This window comes from Pocillopora damicornis, chromosome 14 (assembly GCF_964200805.1).
Source record: "Pocillopora damicornis chromosome 14, jaPocDami1.2, whole genome shotgun sequence".
NCBI classification, from domain to species: Eukaryota; Metazoa; Cnidaria; class Anthozoa; order Scleractinia; family Pocilloporidae; genus Pocillopora; species Pocillopora damicornis.
This window is the reverse complement of record NC_142683.1, coordinates 9,153,452-9,177,175: the sequence shown is the minus strand read 5'-3', so window position 1 is coordinate 9,177,175 and position 23,724 is coordinate 9,153,452. Positions and strand designations below refer to the sequence as shown.

The window sequence follows — 23,724 nt, the reverse complement described above, 5'->3', positions numbered from 1 at the left end:
ATATTGAGAGGGATGAACGAGGAGATACCCACAAGAATCTTACAGATCTTAAGACGTGTCGTAGACGCAGACTGGTCCACGTTGGTCACGTGGTACAACATAGCGCTTTATGATTGGTTAGGAGCCACAATGACCCCGTTAACTACTCACTGAATCAAGCCTGCCTCTACACTCAAACACGCTGAATTTCGGAAACTCTAGCTTTTGTCGTAACCCCCTTGACACCATGGAGGAACTTGTGGAATGTTACAAGAATGATGCAATAATGAAAGCCAGGAGAGCTGAGAAGAAATGGCGAGCCAGTACGCTTAATTCTGATTTAATTCTTAATTCTGATTTAAAGCGAAGTGACCTTACGCCTTGTAATTGATGAATGTTTCTAGACGCGGTTAATACAAGCAATATGTTGATAATAATAGCTTATAATAGCTCGAACCAGGGAAGGCTCTTTCGGGTCAGTAAACGCCTTTTGAATTTGTGGGCAGATGAGGCTCTACCCCATCATACGGACGCTCATGCGCTGGCAAATGACTTGAGTGAACATTTTGTTCACAAAATCACGGCTTTTAGGCCTGAGTTAGATGCCGAAAACCACTCTACCATCAATGATGCTCTCTCGCTTTTTCCAACAAGTCCTCCAGGTTGTGACATTGAGTTTTCTGAATTTACTCCATTGTCTGACGAGAAGTTACGGATAATTGCGGATTCAAGCACAAACACTTGTACACGTGATCCTCTACCATCGTCTGACCAAGATGAACCGTTCCCTGTCATTGCAAAACTGTTAAGCTGTCACGTGGATCCGGTGTCTTTGTAGAGGACTGAAAGAATACATCAGGGCACCCTTTTCTTAAGAAAGCAGGACTCCCGTCAATCAGCACGCTACGTCCGGTCAGCAACTTGCAGTTTACATCCAAAATCACGGAAAAGTCAGTAGGCTTTCCAAATGCAAGATCACATGATAGTAAACGGCTTATTTTCTGGTCTCCAAAGTGCGTATCGAAAAAATCACAGCACTGAGACAAAAATGATCTTTTACTCAATGTGGAAAAAGGCCACGTCACCTTGCTTGTCATGTTGGATCTCAGTGTCGAGTTTTATACCGTGGACCACGTTAAATTTTTTTGTTTAATGTTCCAGAACAATTGGAAAAAATGTCAACCTTGTGACATACCTCTGGCCATATTTTCTGGGTTGGTTAAATTGTAAGCAATGAAACACATTTTTACTGCAATAACTTAGTCTATTCATACGCAAATGATTATTTTCTGAATAAATAGAAAAGCATGAGACAGAAACATGTAAGGGACTTCAAACGTGTAGCAACATGACAATCTTCAAAAACTTCGAAATTTTTCCTGTGAATATTTTTGGAGAGCAGGTGACGAAAATCTAATTCATAACTTGCACTTATAGCAAAAAGTTATACAGTGAAACAGGAAGACGACTAGGTGACTAGTTCCGATAACATCTTCGAAACTTCAAAAGAAATGACAAGAACGCATCCAAACCAGTCGCTAGACACTTAAATCTCCCTAATAATTCTAAGAAGCATATGGCAATTTGTAGCCCTTCCCTACATCTAGGTACTCCGGAAAGCTGCAAAGCTCTAGAGCGAAAATTTATCTTTCAAATCGGCACTCTTAATCCCCATGGTATCAACGAGCGCTTTCCATTCATCTAACTTATTCTTGTTTTGTCATCACCATAATCCTACCAGTAGCGAAGCTCCATTTTCTGAATAACAGGACACTGACAACCACAAGTCATCAAAGTCATCCATTCGCTCTGACGAAGGGCTAACGCTAGAAATGTCAACATTGAAACTCGATACGGTGGCCAATTTACGTTGTCAACTCAGTTGATAATACCAAATTACCTTGTCAGAAGTAGCTTAAGCAAGCTTTTTTAAATTAGGCGGCACAGTCCGGCAAAAAATGTTTGTTTTTTTTAGTTTTTTGTGTACCTATTCTGTGGATCCTGCAAGTTAAGTGATCACCCGCGTAACGCCCCGTGAAAAAAAGAGTTATGTGAAATTCAGGCGATCACGTGACAACTTTGAATTTTGTGATCTTGTCACTAGCTTCCCAAGATCAACTATCTGTTTCGCGATTTCACGTGCGGGCTGGCTTTTAGGGTTGTTGGTACCAGTCTGAACTATACATAATCTATATTCTCCCATTATACCGACACAAAGGTAGCCGTCAAGTCATGGTGGTTGTGGCTTTCTGAGAGTTTCTCGCTATACCGAGGCAAAGATAGCCGTTAAGTCATTGGGCTAACGGCTTTCTGAGAATCTCTTACTGCACTAGCGGTAGAGTACAAATAACGCTAGAATGGAGTAAAAATATCCCGCGATATTCTAAGGTTATTTATAAATTTCGTTTTTTTTGTACAGTAAAAAAAAACTCTGTTTGACAGGTTGGCTACACTTGCCTTCTATTGTGCCGTATAAATTCTTTTTAATTGCTTAGAGCTCATCCATGTCTCTGAGAGTTTTTCTACCGGTAGACTCAGGCTTTGTTACTGGCGAAAAATTATTCATCATTTTTCATTGATAAACGAACACTTTAATACTTCGAAAATCTTTATTTTAAGTGGTAAAATCTATTCACAATAGAATCTATAATTCTGTATTTTTTACATGTATCGATAACATTAAAATTTTAGTTATAAATACATTACTCATATGTTTGCTAAGAAAAAAAGATATATTTAAATTATATACGCTTTAAACACTTTCAGTACTTTCAAATGTGTACGATTTGAGAACTACGATCGGAAATAAAATTCAACTTTGAATCGTTTTGAAACCTTATGCGACAAGTTGACTTCTCTGGAGACAATCCAACGAGAGCATTACACAAGACCTGTCTTAAACCGCTTCTCTGTTTTCTTCGCTTTCCCCGCCTCACCATAAGTACATAAATAATTAGGCAGTTGGATAAAGAATGACTTAGTAGACGTTTTTGTGTGAAGTATCGCTGAGTACTTTCACTCGTTGCCTGCATTTAAACTCGCCTTGACGGGCTCGTCAAGATACAGCATGACTTGTAAAAATACATATATCTTACTTGACGTTTTGGTGTGTAGTATCGCTGAGTATTTTTACGAGTTGTACCGTATTCTGGCAAGCCCGTCGGCGAGTCAAAATACAAGCAACGCGTAAAAATACTCAACGATACTACGAGCTGGCTTGGTATGAGATAAGTTTTTTCAAAACTGATCTTGTACCGCCTACCCCTGTACTAGTTATTTCGTTTATTTTTTTATGACACAAATGGATAGAAAAAAATGATACATTTATTACTTAGCTTTGTAGTGAAACTTGAACGTATTAGACAAGATGATCCGTGTAAATGGTGTAATCCAAAGGACAAGTAGTCTGCTTACCACTGGGGGGATTGTAAAGGCTAAGTTCAAGGAAGGGCAATTTCGTCTGTTAGCGAAATTACTCGCTCATAAACTAAGTTTTGGTATTCTGAAAGCGCTCCTTCGCTCGGTGAAAACAGTAAATCTTATTCTGTTTTTCTAAAGAAGTCCTAAGTTCCTAGTGTCATTAAACCTCTCAAACACCCTTCTGCGAGGATTGAGAGTCGAGCCCTTCTTACACGTTATAATTGGCAGAGATGTTCTTTTTTCAACAGGCACCGTACAGTTTTATCAACGCAGCCTGCTGCTAATACTTGTGTAGCAGACAATATATCCGTCAGTGTGCCAATACTATACCTTTTTTTTTAAATGTCACTTGGTCTCCTATTTTACCGTCAAATAACAAAAACATGTCCAAGCATTGGACTGCCAACAGCTAGTTCCTCTGTGAGTCGAACTTTTACCTTCTTATGGGTTATCTCAGACCTTGGTTGGCTTGTATTTAAGCAGCGCCTACGAATTGTTCTGCTAGATAATCTGTCTAAATAGAGTCATGCTCTGTCAGATAATCTGTCATCGCACAGAATGCCCGGACATAATTTATTCATGTGCACTAAAAGCGCAAAAATTTGAATGCAATCGCGCCTTGAAAGCCCTGAATAAAAGAAGTGAGGTCCGAAATTAGCGCAGCAACGTTGTTAAAACTCGCTCTCCCGATTACCAGAATCGAATGAAAGAGAATCTTTGATGTCGTGAAATACTAACGTAGCAATCGAATGAAAAAGAATCCTTAAAGTCAGCAAAATACTATCGTAACAATCCAACGACAAAAAAACCCTACAAATTCCTGAGAAAGTAACGTAACAATCCAATGAATGAAAGACCTAAAAGGGCCAAAATACCTAACAATCGAATGAAATACAATGTTTAGCTGAAACCGTGAACCCCAATTTTTTTCCTCGCCCTGCCTATAAAATTTTCAGAATTTGTCAAACTTCGTAAGTTCGGCCAAGCCTATATATGATCATCGGACACAGTCATGGCCGCTAACGTTGACTTGTAAAACTCCCTGGAGAAGTCTACGACAGTTAGACGAAACGCTGAGAGAATGAAGAAGTTTTACAACTACTGTTTGCATAGTGCTGCTCATCGATTTATTTTTTAAAAACAGAGCAATCAAGTGAAAGAGAACCTTAAAAGGGCACGATACACTAAAGTTACAATCGCATGAAAGAGAACCCTTAAAGTGCGCGAAATTCTAACGTAACAATCGAATGAAATAGTATCCTAAAAGTGTTCGAAGTACTAATTTAACAATGGAATGAAATAGAATCCTTTAAGTTCCTAAGCTACCAAAGCATCAATCGAATGAAAAAGAACCTTAGAAGTGCACGAGATACTAAAGTTACCATCGAACGAAGAAGAATCCTTAAAGTGCGCGAGATACTAACGGAACAATCAAATTAATGAAAATGCAAGGACTAATACCATTCTTTCTGAACAAAATTTAATTTTGAAGATAGCCAAGATTTTAAGCTATTGATTACCTGAGAAAACACCGAGCGCCTCATCGCTAGTCCAGATAGAAAAAAAAAACGCAATATTGGATGAAAGTAAAGCAACCATACTTATAATATCTATAGGTCGTAGGACTAGGTCCATGCTTTCAAATTTCCTGCTTACATTGAGCATGGGAACGTCGATAGGTGATGCTTATGCACAGCCATGATATAAATAAAAATGGTAAATCTTATGGCGGGGATTCAAAGGAACGTGGCAAGTTAGGCCAGTTATAACTAGGTCCATGAAGGCAAACTTCTGACATACTAAGGGGATAGAAATTTCGATATGTGAAGCGTATGCGCAACGATGATCTAATTAAAGATGATAAATTTTAAACCTGATTATTTGAGTGAAGGAGCTTGTTATTTAGCGAATGACACAAGCCTACCCCAAGAAAAAAGAAAACTCTGAAAGCTCCCAATAGGACTTGAACTTACGACCTACCGACTAGTGCTTTTGAAACCCTACTACTGATTTAAAGGAGACTCGTGGAAAGTCAGTCGGTTAACTATGCCCATTGTGACAAACTTCCTGTATACTGCGAGAACAGGAGCGTCGATTGGTGATACCTATGTAATACAATGGTGTAAATAAAAATGGAAAATTATAATCCAGGTTACTTAAGTAACAAAGATGTTATTCACTAAATGACACAGATATACTCGGAGAAAAAGGGAAACTCCAACTGCTCCCGATGGATGTTGAGCTTACGATCCTCCCATTAGTACTTCGAACACTCTACTACCAAGCTATCGCAAACTTGTGCAAAATTATGCCATTTAAGTTGGTCCATTGTGAAACATTTTCTGTATGGTGGGACAATAAGAATGTCCACATGTGATTTTTATGAAACAGGGTAGCGATTTTTAATTGATCCAACGAGGTAAAATGGTTCAACTGGTTAAAATCGCCTTAACTAATTCAAGTAGACCAACCGAAGTAATTAAAATTATCCGACTAGTTTAGCTGGGCTAAGTGGTTAAAATGACCCAGCTGGTTAAAAGGTTTCAATTGGTTAAGATCGTTCAACAGGTTAAATGTTCCGACCCGTTGGAATGATCAGATTGATTATCATGGTTGAACTGGTTAAAACTGTCCAACTGGTTAAAATTGTCCTACTGTTTAAGATGATCAGATTGAGTAAAATGGCCCAATTGCCTAAACTGGTCCTACTGGATAAAATGGATCAACTGGAGGGAAGGTTTCAACTGATTGAAATTGTTCAACTGGTTAAAACTGTTTAGCTGGTTAAAATGGTCTAATGAAATTGTTCAATTGGTTACAATGCTCCAACTACTAGACACATTGCTAATGGTGGTTGATATGGTGCTCCAGGTTAAAATGGTTCAATTGCCTAAAATGGTCTCTCTTATTTAAATGGTCCAACTGGTGAGAATGGCCAAAATAGTTAAAATGGTCCAACTGGCACACGTAGTGTAACTAAAGATCAAAGTGCTCTGTGAGCAAACTCGTGAATTGACACATGATTTTTTGGATTATGTTTAATGTTTTCTGGTTTAGGGAATTTTGTGGTTGATTGTCATATCTAGAGTACGAGCAGTAGTTCAGTGTTCGCTAGTGTAGCAAAGAAACAAAGTAATGTCGGGATAAGGAGGCATTACAATTGAAATGATCATGCTATTGCATTTTACAAGGGTGGATGATGTCATGTGTTTTAAACGTATATCATTTCTGTTTCTGGTTCAAAAGAAAAGGTTGGAAGTAAATGTGGGTGAAAAGTGAAATTTACTGTCTATCGTTGTAAATATTATAAAATCAAGGCAATACTTTGTTAATGAAAACATTAACGATTCCCTCTTTATCAAATGAGACAAACGGGAACGAGGTTTGAGTGATGTAACTAAGCCAAGACTACCACCGTCATTTTGGACCCCCATAGATCAATAGATCGTGAACCCCTTTTCTACGCTTGCAGGGTGAAAGACCTCCTTCACCCTAACAATATCAACAGGGAAAGTTGAATCGAAATCCTAGGAGCCTGAATACCATCGATCAGAGGGACCACAGAGGTAACCTCATCCTACCAATCACAGCCATGTACTTCCAAACTGAGCACAACAGTTGATGCGCACTCAATCGACCTCATTGCCCGAAGAAGACTAGAAGTATGCAGTTGAGATGTTGTGATCCACATCCATAGAGACCGCATCACGAGCCAAAAAATTAGAATTGCCTTTTGAAAGTGTTATTTACCACCATGACAAAAAAAAATTATTTTACAATATAAAGTAGTGAAACTGTATATGGTACAGTTGGCTAAGATAGTCCAATTGTTTAAGATGGTCTTACAAGATTAAGTGGTCCAGCTGTTTAACATAAAATTATAAAACTAGGAAAAAATCGGCCCATCGGTCAAATGCATAAGTAAGGTAAAACGGTCCCACCTCTTAAAACAGTGTAAAAAGACAAATAGTCCAAGTTTTTGAAACGGTTTAATCGGTTGAAGTTAAGTAACTAAATGAGATCTTCCAACTTCTTAAAAATGTGTAACTAAATAAAATGTTCGAACTGGTTTAAATGTCCTTGCTAAGGAAAATGATTAGAATTTTTTGATTGATCCAACTGCTAAAAATGGTGAAACTAGAAAAAATGGTCAGAGTGGTTTTAATGTTTTAACCAAAGAAAATGGTATGACTGTTTAAAGTAACCCAAAGGGCTGAGATGGGAAAACGAGTTAATTATGGTTCAGCCGGCTTAAGTGGTCTACCTGCATAACATGGTTCAACCGCTTAAAAGAGTCTAAGCAAATAAAATGGCCCAACCACTTGGAATGGTCCGTTTGGTCAAAATTTTGCAACCAAATAAAGTGATTTAATTGATAGAAATGGTCTAAGTAGGTCCAACCGGTTCAGTTAAATGGTCCTAGTGGTTAAAATGGCTTAACCGATTCAAACGGCTTAACTGGGACTCTGACTCAGCTGGCGGAAAGGTTCAAACCAGATAGAATGGACTAAAAATAGTTCAACTGGTTAAAATGACTCAGCCAGTAAAAACGTTTTTGCTATGTAAAATGGGTTACTGGTAGAAATAGTCTGATCAGAATTATCTACCTAATGAAAATGGTGCAACTGCTAGAAGAGGACTGACTACATAAAAGTTCGTTTGGTGAGGCTGGTTCAATTGGGTAATCTGGTCTCACAAGAAAAATTTTTTATTGGGTAACTATTTAAGAGTCAATGCCTATAAAAATCGAGCAAAACTGAAATTTCGCGGTCAGAGCCGAAAATTTTTTCCGCTGATATTTTGCCCATGGAAAGGTATTAGTAAGTAACTAAACATTATGTAGTTTGTTTTCAGAAAGACCGCTTTAATTTGGAGAAAACCGATAAAATCTATTTTTGTTGTCGGCGACTTCAGAACAGCCAAAATTTAAGACGAAATGGGTCGTTCTCAAAACTTGCTTGCATGCAAAAGGGAAGAAAGAGAGATAAAATATTTTCTGATGCGTTTGTTCTTAGAGGGTTTTACTTCTAGTTTGGTGGTAAATATTCCATTTAGCCGTAATCTGAACAGCGAACAATAATATTTTAGAACTGCTTTATTCTTAACCGAAAGAAATTTATAATTTAGCCGAAAGTTGCGATTAAAATTTTAGGCATGTGCTACACCTTGGTTTACCCTGAAACTCAAGCCATAAGGTCTTTAAACATTTTACTAAAACGTATGTAAAAACTGGCCTGGGTAATTCAGTTTGCGCTTGACACGAACTCTCCGAAGTTGAACAAAATTTGGTTGAAATATGAGACATTTGAATACGTATACTTAGCATAAACGACTTGTTATTACTGAAAGGGAACGATAACCTTTTTACTGGCCGAAATCTAACGTATTTTTTAAATACGCTATCGCAAGACAAACATTAAATTGAGACAAGGTTTATTGGCTTTTTAAATGAATATGATTGATGTTGCTACCCTCTAAATTAGTTACAACAGAGTTACAAATTGAGGAGATAGACCGATAAGGAGCGCAGTTGCGTGACAAAGAGCAAAATCCTTCTGTCCGCTCCGGGTGACTGAAAAAAGGGATTGTTTTATCAAAATAGCAGAAAACAGCAGTGTATAAACCTCTTAGACTTTTCGACCATCACATCTCTTTGCATCGTAACGATTAAATACTTTTAAAAAGATATAGTCTGGCTGGTAATTAATTTAATTTTACAACAGTCAGTTTTTGACATCTACGTCAAAAATTAAGTATAAACTTAATGAAGTGAAACACGAAAACTGGTTCAAGTCTTTTAGGAACCATGGAAAATACTTGTTCATTTCTATCGATTGTGGGAGGCCAATGCGGTCACGACAGAAGAGACAGGAACAGAGCAAAGGAATGTATTCCATTACTTAGCTGTCAGCGGGATGTAACCGGCCATAAGGCGATGTTTGCGTTTCACGGCATAGATAATGAAGTAAATGGTTTGAACCCAGGAGTATCAGTAGTTTGTGTAGTGTGATCGTCCGGGTGAGTGTAGTTCTGAAAAGAACTGTTGTTGGTGACTGACGTTTCGACTATCTGTGCGATAGTCATCTTCAGAGTCAAGTAAGGAATAGTTGTCAGTCGATGATGTTATAAAGTCTGGTCTGTTGAACGTGATTGGTCTGTTTAGCCGTGATGTGATTGGCTGGAAGACTCGTGTAGAGTTTATTAACAGTCATTGGTCGGTTTCGATCCGTCTGTTGTTTGTCGGTCTGTTTGTCGATTTGTTCACGTCGTTAATGAGTCGTTTGTAAGGTGCTGGTAATTGTTGACATCTGTTGAGAGGCGTCTGTTCTAAGTTAGTGAACCAGCTTTCCAGAGTCAGTCGTTGAAAGTAGTTTGTACTGTAGGTTAAGCATTTAGATCTTGGTCTCGTTCCGGCCGGACTTCGACTTAGGTCCCCGTTGAACACACAAGAGGCCATCCAGATCGTCAAATCCACCTGCCGACGACTGGTCAAAGCGCGGATTAACGACTGTCACAGAAGACTCAACCACTACAATAACAAATTACAACAACTACTTGACAAACTGGAACAGCAATTACCGACTACCTTACTCGACACAGTCACAGCTATTGCCGACAGAAGAGCCGACAAAACGAGTTACCAAGCTCGTGACAAACATCAACAAAAACTGACGAGACTTCAACATAACAAAGACAAAAGACGACAAAGAACCGACGACAACTGGGTCAGGAACATCTCTTCCCGTCCCCTAGACAAGACTGAGACTCAAGTACTATCTTACGGACTGAAACACTCAGTGACGCCTAAACGTATACCGACCGAGTCTATTGTATCCAGTGTTGAGGCGGCTCTTTCTCGTCAACGAGACTTATCAGAACCTGCCAAGGACAACATCAGAAGTAGAATTGCTTCCACGATACAATCAGCCTCTATAACTGACAGCAACTTAACCAAAGACGAACAACAAGCACTGAAACGACTGAAAAACGACAAGGAAATTGTTATACTACCAGCCGACAAAGGACGTGTTACTGTTGTTATGGACAAGACTGACTACTATGACAAAATGGACGCACTTGTTAACGACAAACAAACTTACGAATTACTTAAACGTGACCCGACGCCAGCACTACAACGCAAACTCAACAACAAATTACTTACGCTCAAAAAGACTGAAGCCTTTGACACTCAACGCTACTACCGGCTGAGGTGCTCTGTACCACAACCACCTAAACTTTACGGACTACCGAAACTACACAAACCTGGGATACCTATGCGACCTATAGTCTCATTCTGTGGGTCCCCGACGTACCAACTGTCGAAATACCTTACGACGATACTGCAACCACTGACTGACAAATCGAGACGTAAACTACAATCAACTGAGAACTTTATTGACGCTATCAAAGACGTACAGATACCTGACGACTACAAACTTGTGTCTTTTGATGTGAAATCACTGTTCACCAGTATTCCACTTCAATTGGCTCTACAGTGTACTGAAACCGCCATCCATCAGTCTACTGATGCACTACCATTACCGACAGAAGACATTATGGACCTACTTAACCTCTGCCTTACATCGACTTACTTTCAGTACAACGGGAAACACTACAAGCAGTTGCACGGAACAGCTATGGGGTCGCCGGTCTCCGTTGTTGTCGCAGAAATTGTGATGCAAAACATCGAGGAACGCGCCCTTGCAACTTGCCGACAAACCATACCGCTTTGGTTACGCTACGTAGACGACACATTTACCGCCGTACACAAAGACGAAATTGACGCTTTTCACAATCACCTTAACGAACAAAACACCGACATTCAGTTTACCAGGGAGATCGAAGAAGACGGCAAGCTTCCTTTTCTCGACTGTTTGGTAGGCCGAAACAACAACGAACTACGAACAACAATATACAGAAAACCGACGCATACCGACAGACTTCTTGACGAATCATCCTACAACCCGACTTCCCACAAAGCTACGACTATCAAGACATTGACAAGACGAGCGCAACTTGTTTGCAACACACCGGACAGTTTATCTGACGAAAACAAGTACCTTGACCGTGTTTTTGACAAAAACAACTACAACACTGACTTCATTAGACGAAACACTCACAGGGTGACCGACACTACAGAAACTAACAGGGACTCCACATCTATCACGACTACAGCTACTATACCCTACATCAAAGGCACTTCTGAGGCTATCGCGCGGATCCTACAACCTTACAACATTCGCGTAGCTCACAGGCCTATAACTACTTTACGACATTTGCTGACCAACGTTAAAGACAAAGACGAACCCAACAACAGACAGGGAGCGATTTATAAGATCGAATGCTCCGACTGCCAGGCCTCCTACATTGGTGAGACTGGTAGAAACCTTAACACGCGACTAACTGAACACAAACGATCTACTAGAAATGGCGATGTAAACAATCACATTTCTGAACATCACCGGCAAACTAATCACAGAATCGACTGGGACTCTGCTAAATGCTTAACCTACAGTACAAACTACTTTCAACGACTGACTCTGGAAAGCTGGTTCACTAACTTAGAACAGACGCCTCTCAACAGATGTCAACAATTACCAGCACCTTACAAACGACTCATTAACGACGTGAACAAACCGACAAACAGACCGACAAACAACAGACGGATCGAAACCGACCAATGACTGTTAATAAACTCTACACGAGTCTTCCAGTCAATCACATCACGGCTAAACAGACCAATCACGTTCAACAGACCAGACTTTATAACATCATCGACTGACAACTATTCCTTACTTGACTCTGAAGATGACTATCGCACAGATAGTCGAAACGTCAGTCACCAACAACAGTTCTTTTCAGAACTACACTCACCCGGACGATCACACTACACAAACTATAGATAATGAAGTTGAGTTGATTCTGGCGAGAGCATCCATCTTCTTCTCTCCCCAAAATATTGACCAGATGACATTATGTCCAGCACATAGAGCTTCGCTAGGTATTGAATGGACACGCCGAGTTCCGGACAAGTGCAAAGTGCCTTTAATACTGTCTCATCATAGCGAGGATATCAGCAAAAGACCAAAAGCAGATAGCGGGCTCCTATGCAGTGCTAAAAGAAACTGGAGTTTTTCTTGCTGTGGCTCAGGTTTGTACTCTTTAAAATATAAGTATCAACATTGTTGTTTTTCTTGGCGAAAGTGTCAGTAAACTGAATGTTTTTTCTGAGTACTATTTTTTGGTAATTTGAGCTGCAATACGGTGATTAGTTATTCAGTTTCAATAAAACGTGATTACAATGCAACTACGAGGTTTTAACCATACAATCTTAAAGATGGCGATAGTTTGTTTGCTTGTAGGTTTGTCTAGATCTGTTTCAATAAAGGCTGTTACCGGCCTTTGGGGTGCAGCGCGCTGGCGTGAAAGGCGATGGGATCAAGAGACGAAGTAGGGGAGGGGCTTGGGGCGAGGAGATTTCCCCAGCTATAATTTTTCCCGTACGCTATTATCTTCTTTCGAATTCTTTTGCGTTACTTCCCAATTAACCAGGCAAGACGTCAGAAACAGGCTAGTTTTAATTGGGTAGTCACAATTAGGTGTATGCCCTAAATGCAGGAAAATGTTGAGCGAAATGAAAACTGAGACGATAACTCCACCAGAGGCTTTTGAGGATAGCCAATTCACGTTTCAAATGGGGGAGCTATCTTTGGTAAGAGAACATTACTTGACGTGCAAGCTATTGTGACCGTGATGGAACTTAGTCCTCAGGCCACTATGCCCTGTTGAAGGAAAAGGCAGCCCGGGAAAGGGGCAGCACGGCTACGTAAAAATAAGTTTATTATTACGCATTGATGACGGAAAATTAGTTTGAGAAATAGTGACACTATCACCCGCTACCCCCGCCCTTTTAAACACTAACCCAGCTCTAATTAAACAAAGCTTTTCCTCTAACACTGCAGTTAATGGGTCAAATGTATAGCTAATTTTTTTACCATTCAGGTCCTTTCGTAATAAGGTTTCTTTTTAGTTAAACTTTTAAATTCCATAAATTTACTATAGGATGAAACAAAAATGAGTACATCAGAAAGTTCAGTGGCAGAGGGCTCACCTTCGTCTCTCTTTCTCATCGACCCTCAGACTCCAGCAACAAGTGTCTACTCCCTAACAGACGTAGATGATCCACTCACATCAGAATGGAAACCACTTGAAAAGCCAAATTCCTTTCTAGAAAGCAGGGACATAAGTCCTGTAAGACATCATATGAAGACTCAATAAGAAGAGGCTAGCGAACGAACAAAGCGTCGTCACACACGTAAAGCAAAACAAGCGGTTGATGCTGTGTTAGACGAAGTAGCACCAAATCAGAGCGATCAACTTTGGCAGTCAATGGTTACGTCCAAATCTTTTGGACAACACCCTTTTAATGATGACGAGGAGCGCGAAGATGAAGTGCTTATGCAGGCGCTGGCGGAATGCTACAGGAATGCTAATAATTGGCAAACCAGGCGGCAAATATTGTCTATAATGGCGGACAAGGTCTCATACAAAGCGCTTCACAAATGGATTCCAAACCTTACGAGGTATCGGCTCAGTGAAGCAAGAAAGCATATCCTGGTCGAGGGTAGAGGTGTCGCACCATTGCTGCAGTCTTCCTAGACGAGGATGGCAGTATCTCAAACTCAACTGGACCACTTTCTGGACTTTATAACGAGCCCTCATGCAATCCAGGACCTTCCTTTCGGGAAGAAATCAATAAAACTGTCAACTAAAGAGATCATCACAGTACCAAATGTTCTTCGCCTGATGATACCAGAGTATATAGTCAAGCAGTATTTGACTTATTCAGAGGAATGTGGCGTCACACCACTGAGTCAAAGAACACTCTTGAGAATCCTGACTGTTTGTTCCCCCTCTGAACGAAAGTCTCTTCAAGCTCTCGATTATACAAGTTCTGCAGGGGGTCAGGCGTTCAACGATCTCGCTGACGTAGTAAACAGATTGGGCGACGAATTTATGGGAATGACTTGGGCAAGGGAACAAAAGGAACACTTGAAGTCTGCAAAGCTTTATTTGAAGGTCGATTTTAAGGTAAAATTGAAATAAACTTAATAATGTGCATGTATAGAGACCTCAACAAACAGGTTCAAGCTTGAAAAAGAGACACTTGCCCTGATGTATGTATTTCCCGCAAACGTGGTGTGATGACGTCATCAGTCACGTGACCATGTCTAAAAGTGGAATTTATCTCAGTGCGAGGACAGACACTGAGCAACTAAGAGCACCTCGCATATTTAAAAGAGTAATGTTATATGGGGCATTTAAAAATGGCCAGTTTGCCTGAGCGAAAAAGTGGGAGGCTAGCTTTGGGGATGTATATTTTCTTCGTTGGAACGTACAGAAACTTAACCTAACGTGTTGGTAAATGTTTTTATGAAGAGACACTCTATGTAATCTTCAGGTTGTTATGATACCGGTCACGTGATTAGGACGTTCGGATTTTTTAAAGACGGCTTTAAAATTGCATTTTTCCTCGCTAGTGAAGCATATTTTTATTTCATGTGTTGACCTAGGCAAATAAAAGGTGATTATTTATGACTAACTGATATTGTCTGTGCAGGTGCACGTTTCGAAACAATCGAACATTCCAGACCATTGCAGAGCATATGCCCTGAGCGATCCAAAGGACAAGGATTATCAGATGACCTGTCCACATGATCATCTAGAAAACTGCGATCGTTGTGAGTTGCTCGCGTCAGTTCTGGCAGATATACACGACGCTCTTGAGAAGATGTCAAATAGAAATGTGTCACGTGACGTCATAGAAGAGTTGACCTTCATCAAAGGTCAGGCTAAGCAAAACATCTTGGCATGGAAAGCACACCTACTCCGATGTGTTAATCGGGATGAAGCTCGACTAGAGGTGATTAATGCTCTCGATGAAAGTTCAGTACTTTCCTTTACAGGACTGGGCCATGAAATTTCTCTTAAAAAAGTTCAGAGAAAGCCAAAGTGATTGGTTTGCAAAAGAGGCATGTCCTGGCACATTACCGTAGCTACTCGTCGGGCAGAAAACAAAGAATTGCAGATGATGACCTTCGTACACGTTTTCCAAACCGGCAACCAAGACAGCTGCGCGGTGCTGTCAATTATGAAGGCTGTCATTGGAAAGCTGAAGTCACTCTTACCTCAACTGAAATCTGTATTTTATAGGCAGGACAATGCTGGCTGCTACCACTGTGGAGCTACTATAGTGGGAGCTAGCTTTGAAAGTCGCTGTTATGGGGTTTCCGTGAAACGCCTGGACTTCTCGGACCCACAGGGTGGTAAAGGGCCTTGTGACAGAAAGGCAGCGTCACTTAAATCGCACATGAGAGTTTACCTTAACCAAGGGTCTAACATCGAGACTTCCAGGGAAATGGGAGACGCTATCCAGTCATCAGGGGGTGTTCCTGGAGTCGATGTTACATTATGCAGCTCATCGCAAAACCCTCTTTGAATGTGAATATTGCAGGCGTGAGTTTGATTTCTAATATTAAATACAACGACGGAGGCCTGAGGGTTTGGAAGGTGTGTGGAATAGGACCTGGTAAATGCATACGGCTTTCAGAGCTTAATACTCCGCAGGTGCTGCAGGTTCCAGATCTTGTGAAATGTGATGGAGAGAGAATGCCTAATGCACATTTCATTAAAGTGAAGTCCAGGCCTCAGCCTCGCGCAGCTGCTAATTCTCAGAGATGTTCAGATACCGAGGAGGAGCCTGTGGGTGACACCTCGACTGTTCCTCTTTTTTCCTGTCCGGAGGAAGGATGTGTGAAAACGTATCAAAGGTTTTCCTCCTTACAGCACCATCTGGATCTTGGAAAACACGAACGTGCTTTAGAGAATGAGACGTTTCTTGACAGAGCAGTGCTCGCCTACGCAGACAGACTACAGGAGCAGTTCTGTGGTATACCACAGATACAAGCTAGAAAGCCTCTAAACCTCACAAGTCATCCGTGTTTACCGATGGGATGGGCTCTGAAGTCTAGTCATGTTGGACGAACAAGATTTACAGAAAAGCAAAAAGATTACTTGACAAGTAAATTCCGTATTGGAGAGACGACTGGCCAGAAAGCGGATACAGCGTCTGTAGCCAAGTCCATGATGACTGCCAGGGACAGCAATGGAAACCGCCTTTTTACAAGTTCTGAATTTCTGACTGGCCAGAAAGTTTCAAGTTTCTTCTCAAGGCTAGCCTCCAAGCGTACGCTCAGTGAAAATGACGGAGAGTGACATTGAAGAAAACCAGAACGTAGAAGATGAGGAAGCCTTCAGCGAGCTGAGAAGTGAAATCCTTCAAGAAGTTTCCCTCAGTCATCCCATCTGCTATGACAGTTACTACATTTGCGAACTTATTGCAGATTCAAAGCTGTCAAAATTTGCAATTCAGATGCTTCAGAATATCTGCGAGCACTTTGATATTCCGACAACCGACATCAAAGTGAAGAGGAAAGCTCCTTACATCGAGAGGTTGATCACCTTTGGCAAAAAATGCACCTGTCAGGGAAAACTTTAAATCGCGCTTTGTTTAAACGATATCTGTGATGTGTCAAAACATTTGCCTGTCTGAAAGACTTGCCTATGAAGGTCAACCAATAAACATCGGCATAATTATAGTAAAGAGTACAGCGCTTTACAGCAAAAGTCTCATAGAAAACTCAACTCAAGAGCTTGTTTGTCGATTGTTTTTTTTTTAATTTTGTGAAAAGTTTAATTTTGTAAGACCCTTGTTTTGTTCTCCTTTTTAATTCGAGCAAAATGGTATTGCGAACATGTCTAGAGTCGTAGATTAGAACACCGTATTAAAAAACAAAAAAACAAACAAAAAAAAAACCCAATTATTTATGGCCTGATGGAAAGTCGAAATTCGAAGAAAAGGCTGCAAGAGAATTATAAAATATTCACTTAAAGTGAAATCGAAAACAACGGAAACAGGTCCCTTTCACGTCGTTGTTTCTCTACACCCTCCCGGTGGGAATAATTTTGTTCTGTTACGCAACTCCACAGCTACAACATAATTTAAGACAAATGTGCCCTTGACAACTGGAGCGTTTACCTGCAAATTATTTTGAGCTTTATGAAAGCTTAATCTTTGAAAGCGTACAAGATGTGAAAATTGGATGGAAAAGAAAGGATTGATCGAATCTAATATTTCCGATAAAATACTCGACTGCTGAAGTTCCCGGGTGAAGTTAGAGGGTTCGCTGCTTCGAGTTCGTTGAGCATAATTTTGGGAAGAAGAAACAAGGATAACCAGGGAGCAAATTGCCCGAGACAAATTTGAAGTCAACCAAAAAAAGGGTAAGACAGTAAGGTAATTTTTTTAAAACACAAATCTGTTAAAAATTTCATGCGAGTTAAGTTTTCGGCAGTAGCGGCAAGCCGCAGTAAACACCAACAAACCGCTACTTGAGGCCCCGTCCACACGTATCCGGATAAATTTGAAAACGGATAAATATTCATACGGTTACGGGCTCCGTCCACTCGTAAACGGCGTTTTCACGCACCGAAAACGGATAAATTTGAAAACGCTCTGCAGAGTGGATAAATTTGAAAACGCTGGCTAAGCGTCTCCGTGTGGGCGCCTTATCCGGATAAATTTGAAAACGATTTGAAAACGATGACGTAACAAGAAAATGAAAGTAAAATAAAATTTGAATTTCTCGTCATTCTGGCACCATCACCATTGATTTTGATTTTATCTGTGATTGGTTCTAAGTCACTGTTTTGCTTCAGGAAATCAGAGATATGTATTTTAAACACTGTTTCAACAGAAGTTACTTTGGCCCCTTCAAACTTAGCATTTAGTGGTTCAATTTTGCACATTTTGTTCAGTTCATCACGGCATTGTTTGACGTTTACGTGTGGACACCAAAAACGATTCGCAAACGGCAACGTGTGGACGCGAATAAATTTGAACACGGATAAATATTTATCCGTTTTCAAATTTATCCGGATACGTGTGGACGGGGCCTCAACCAAATTTTGTTCAACTTCGGAGGGTTCGTGTGAAGCGCAGACTGAATTACCCAAGCCAGTTTTTACATATGTTTTGGTACAATGTTTAAAGGCCTTATGGCTTGAGTCTCAGGGTAAACCAAGGTGTAGCACATGCCTAAAATTTTAATCGCGACTTTCAGCCAAAATATAAATTTCTTTTGGTAAGAATAAAGCAGTTCTAAAATATTATTTTTCGCTGTTCAGATTACTGCTAAGTTGAATATTTACCACCAAACTAGAAGCAAAACCCTCTATGAACTGACGCATCGGAAAATATTTTATCTCTCCTTCTTCCCTTTAGCATGCAGGCGAAATTTTCAGAACGACCTATTTCGTCTAAAATTTTGGCTCTTTTGAAGTCGCCGACAGCAAAAATAGATTTTTTTTTTATTTTCTCAAAATTGAAGCAGCGTTTTTGAAAACAAACTACATCACATCGTTAAAAGTGTCCAACCTGTCTAAATGGATAAGATGGCCAAATGAACTGACCCCAAATTACATTAAAGACCTATTGAAGTATAATGACTCTCGTCGCACACTAAGATCTTCAACAGGTTGCTTGATGAGCCTTGAGCGAATCTTAAAACGTATGGTGAAAGGGCTTTTTCCGTGGCGGCACTAAGGCTCTGGAATAAACTATCACTCCAGATCAGGCTTTCATCATCAGAGGCAGTTTTTAAGGCTAATCTTAAGACTTATCTTTTTAAGCGTGCATTTGATTTGTAGTTTTTACTTGTAGTTATAGTCTATTTAATTCCTAAGATTTCAATTTTTATGGCTTTTAGGATATTGTAAAGCGCCATGGACACTTAATGAACGATGGCACTATATAAATGTATTTAATTTGATTTAATTAATTTAATTTAAATAGCCCAAGAAAACTTTCACAGGGTTATTAACCAATTATTTCATCCTCACTTCGTATTCTTACAAAGTGGGTCTCATTAAAACTGTCGTTGATAAGGCCTACAAGATTGATGGCACCTGTTTAGGGTTTCATGAGGATATTACTGAGCTTTTGAATATTCTAAAAAAGAATCTTTTCCCTGCCCATTTAATCGAAAAGGTTATAAACCGTTACATAACTGGGACCCAAAGCAATCATCATCCCCGGGGTTCCCTTCCCACCACTTCACTTACGTTTTACTTTAAGCTACCCTACAAAGGCCATTTTTCTGCTTTCACCCAGAAAAAGATTCGCCATTGTATTAGGCGCTATTGCAATGATTTGGATATCAAGCTGGTTTTCTCTTCTTTAAAGATTGGTAACTTGCTTAGTATGAAAGACCCTGTCCCTGAAGGGCTTCGTTCACGCGTGGTCTATAATAAGTTCGTATGCGCTGGCTTCTTCAAATTATAGTGTTATTTTATTTATCATAGTTTTCATGTATGGCTCCTTGGGATAGCACTTCTTAGTGATGATGAATACCATGGATAAATAAAGTTTTCATTCATTCAACACTGAATAAACCTACTTCAAACACTAAGGCTACTACAACAAATCGTATCGATCAAAAAAATTGCGCGATCTTCCGTTAATACGCTAAACCACTTCCATAGCACCATTTGCAGCAACTCTCCCAAGTACACTATGCCAGTTAGACAAACTACCGCAGCTACACTGAAGTACACAAATACACAAACTTTTTCTGCAATTTCTTAAATTTCTGCTGAGCTGTAGAGATCATTCCTACATATAATTCCACCGGCAGGTCAACATGTAGCTCACCAAACTAAAACATTGGTATCAGATTCATGACGGAAGCGAAGAGCGCACTAAAATTTGCCTTCCTCCCAACAAATTGCTTTGTTTCCAATTAACAAATAGAGAAGCCTTGACTGTGCTCTGTTCTGTTATAAAGCACGCAGGAAGCGGCTAGAGCACGAAAGAAGTGTAGGGAGAAACACGAGACGTAGTCGAGTGTTTCTTCTCACTTCTTGAGTGCTCTAGCCGCTTCCTAAGTGCTTTATAACAGAACAGAGCACAGTCAAGGCTTCTCTATTTGTTTTATAATAAAGAATCCGTTAAATTATCCAAGCATTACTTTCAATTTTCAAAACAAACTTTATTTCCAAAGCGAACAACAGTGTCGTCAGCATGCTCTATACTCTCATAAAGCACGCTACAATAAGCCAATCGGAATCCCTGTTAGAATGCTTCAAATAATCTGATTGGATGTACAAGACTAAAGCTGTCAAAAGTGTCAAACCATCAAAGTTCACATTCTACGATAGTTTACAAACTAAAGTAGTTCGGCAAGTCAACACTTTTGCCTGAAGTTTTTAAGTCTCTAATACAGAATCTTGAAGTGAAATGTTCAGTGAACTTCAGCCGAATAATGGCTCATAAAAACACACGAGTTTTTTCACATGACAAGGTAGAAAACAAACTGTTCAAGGCGAGTGTTTTTTGAGTGAACGACAGCCGAATTCACCGGAACATGAAAATCGCTCGTGATGATAGCGCCGCAAAACTCGGCTGCAGTGACTGATGTGACTTTCCACTCAACGTATCGGAAAGGATATCGAAGGGTAGCCGATGTAGTTTCTGAGGCTTGCTTTACTGTGATGACCGGAGATCGCCATGATGAGCGAGCCGCGATGAACTTCAGCATGATCATATTTGCTCAGACACCGTCATGATTAGTATGAATTTTAACAATTATGCCAGTTTGGTTAAATTTTTCATCATTTCTGTTTTGTTCTGTTTTGTTTTTGAACACTGAACTTTATATACTATACGAGTGTTTAGCTGTATTTGATTTTTATTACCGTACGTAAGCTTGCAATCTAACTGAGCGCGAAAATCTTTAAAACTCGGAATGTTTATTTTGTTTTTCCTTTGAGGATTTTCGTATCTGCTCACGTTTTAATAACGTAAATTACGGCGGCAGGTATGTTTACAAACCTTTGTTTGATTCTTCTGTTGCTACTTCTCGGCTCGCTTCAGTTCCGAAATTTCACTTTCAATTATCGGAAAAAAGCTAAAAAGAAGTCCTGGAAAAGCTCGAACATAGTACAATTGACAGATGGTGTGACAGCTTTAGCTCAGCTCTATGCTCTATACTCTCATAGAGCACGCTCTTTCAACCAATGACAGCGCGCGTTATATCCGAACTTTATTGCCCCCGCAGGGTTTTTGGTCCCAGAGGGCCAAAAACCCGAGGAGGCACCTTAGGACTCCCCGCGTAATATAGAGGAAGACTGGAGAAGAGGGAATGTGGGTATTTTCGGTAGATCATAACCAGAAAAAATCTCGATTTGATCGCTTACACGGCCGCAAGGTATCAACGTTTTTCCCGCAAATGGTCATGGGCTGCCAGTAAAAAGACGCGCGCGAGGACTTTTAGGATCGGCGTCTTTGACACGAGATTTGTCCTAGTATAGAGGAAGACTGGAGAAGAGAGAATGTAGGTGTTTTCGGTTGATCGTAACCAAAAAAAATCTCGATTTGATCTCTTGCACGGCCGCAAGGTATCAACGTTTTTCCCGCAAATGGTCATAACTACACAACTGTAAACAACAAGCCCAACTCAAAAAAAAAAAAAAGAAAATGGTACTGTAGGGCGGGGGCAGCTCCAGTGAGAACTATAACTAGTTATAAATGTTAATAGTGCCTAACTATTATTTGAAACGCATGAATTCGAGTTGAAGCCTAAATGTTTTCAAGGCTCTTTTCTGCTATTGCTTAAATTGCAAGTCACAAAAGAAAATCTTTCCTTCACTTGAATTTATCCCCGGGTCAAAATGCAAGTTACTGCAAAAAAAAATGCCACCAACTGTACCACTTATTCTAAATACACAAACTACTTCAAAATCATCAAAAGTTCCAAAGTAAAGAATACATCAATTAAATCAGTTAAACCTAATGAATCAGTTACTGCATAAACAATAAACTACTACTCTATACACGAACTTCACAAAAACAGCAAGAGCACCAAATGTGCAATTTGCACCAATTGATGGAACTGCATAAGACTTCTCTAGCCGAATCCACTGGATTCACTTTGCCAACAACACCAACTACACCAACTACACCAACTACACCAACTACTGCAACTACACTAAATTGCACGGACTACAACTACTGTAAATGAGCGAACTATACCAAAGACAGCAGGAACTTTAAATGTACTTACCACGACAATTACCTCAGCTCTACCACACTTCATCGTCTCTGCAAATTACACGAGCTACCCAAACTAACCTCGACAACACGAATTACATTAATTATGCTAATTGCAACAACAACTCCGATTAGGCATACTGAACCAGCTACTGCAACTCTACTAAACTGTTTCAACTATACCATTTGCATCAACGACATAAACTAAACCAAACGTTGAACTCCACAAAGAATACAACTTAAAAAAAAATGCAGTTACACTTGACTTAACCGATATTTGAATAAGTCGAAATACAAAACCAGCAATCGTCACAAAGGCGCAAACTACACCAACTATCGGAGTTTCACAGAACTAGATAAATTAAACTAACTGCATCAGCTACTCCAACTACGCGAACTGTTCCTTCATAAACCAACCCAATAACACCAACAACACGTCTTAAGGGAACTACACTTAACATCACCATCTGCACCGATTACACTAATCGCAAAAAGCTCCGGAACTGCAACTAATTACATCGACTACACTGGCCACGTGAACTTCATGGGCTACACAGCATCAGTTTAAAAAAATGCACACTTCATTACTACCTGGACTGCACAAAAACAATAATAAGTACACCATGTGCATCAAAGCCACTAACTACACCAAGTGTACTAATTACACCAGTACTGGAGTTACATTCGAACTACGCCAGCTTCACCACCAACTGTACCATCATCTGTACCAACCGTATTCAGTCGTTTCGTACCCACGGACGTCTCTTACTTAGTCGGTTCGTACTCAAACTCAGAAGATCCATACCCAGTCTGTGTCGGTTCGTAGCCGACCCGTTGGTCAATCGATATCCGTTCCAACATTCAATGACGATCAAAATTCAAGAGATCTCACGAAATACCTACTACCAACGCTATTACCAACTGAGCTACGAAGCCACTAGCTGGAAGCGAAGAAAATTTGAGAGAATTACTGCATTCCGTGAGAGAACTGGGATCTGATTTGGCACGAAGGATGCTGTGTATGCATAACATAGCGCTTACTGAACTCGCTTTGGAAAGTGTAGTTTTTTAATTTAATTTTGGAATCATTTAGGGGTTCGATTATTTATCTCTTTGGGCACCCTATTCCATAACACAGATCCGCTATAACTAAAACT

At 40.0% G+C, this 23,724-nt stretch overlaps 1 pseudogene; it reads left to right on the top strand.

The window, feature by feature from the left end:
• The first annotated feature begins 13,476 nt into the window (after nt 1-13,476).
• LOC149034338 (uncharacterized) lies at nt 13,477-18,671 on the top strand (annotated as a pseudogene).
• Nucleotides 18,672-23,724: the final 5,053 nt, after the last annotated feature.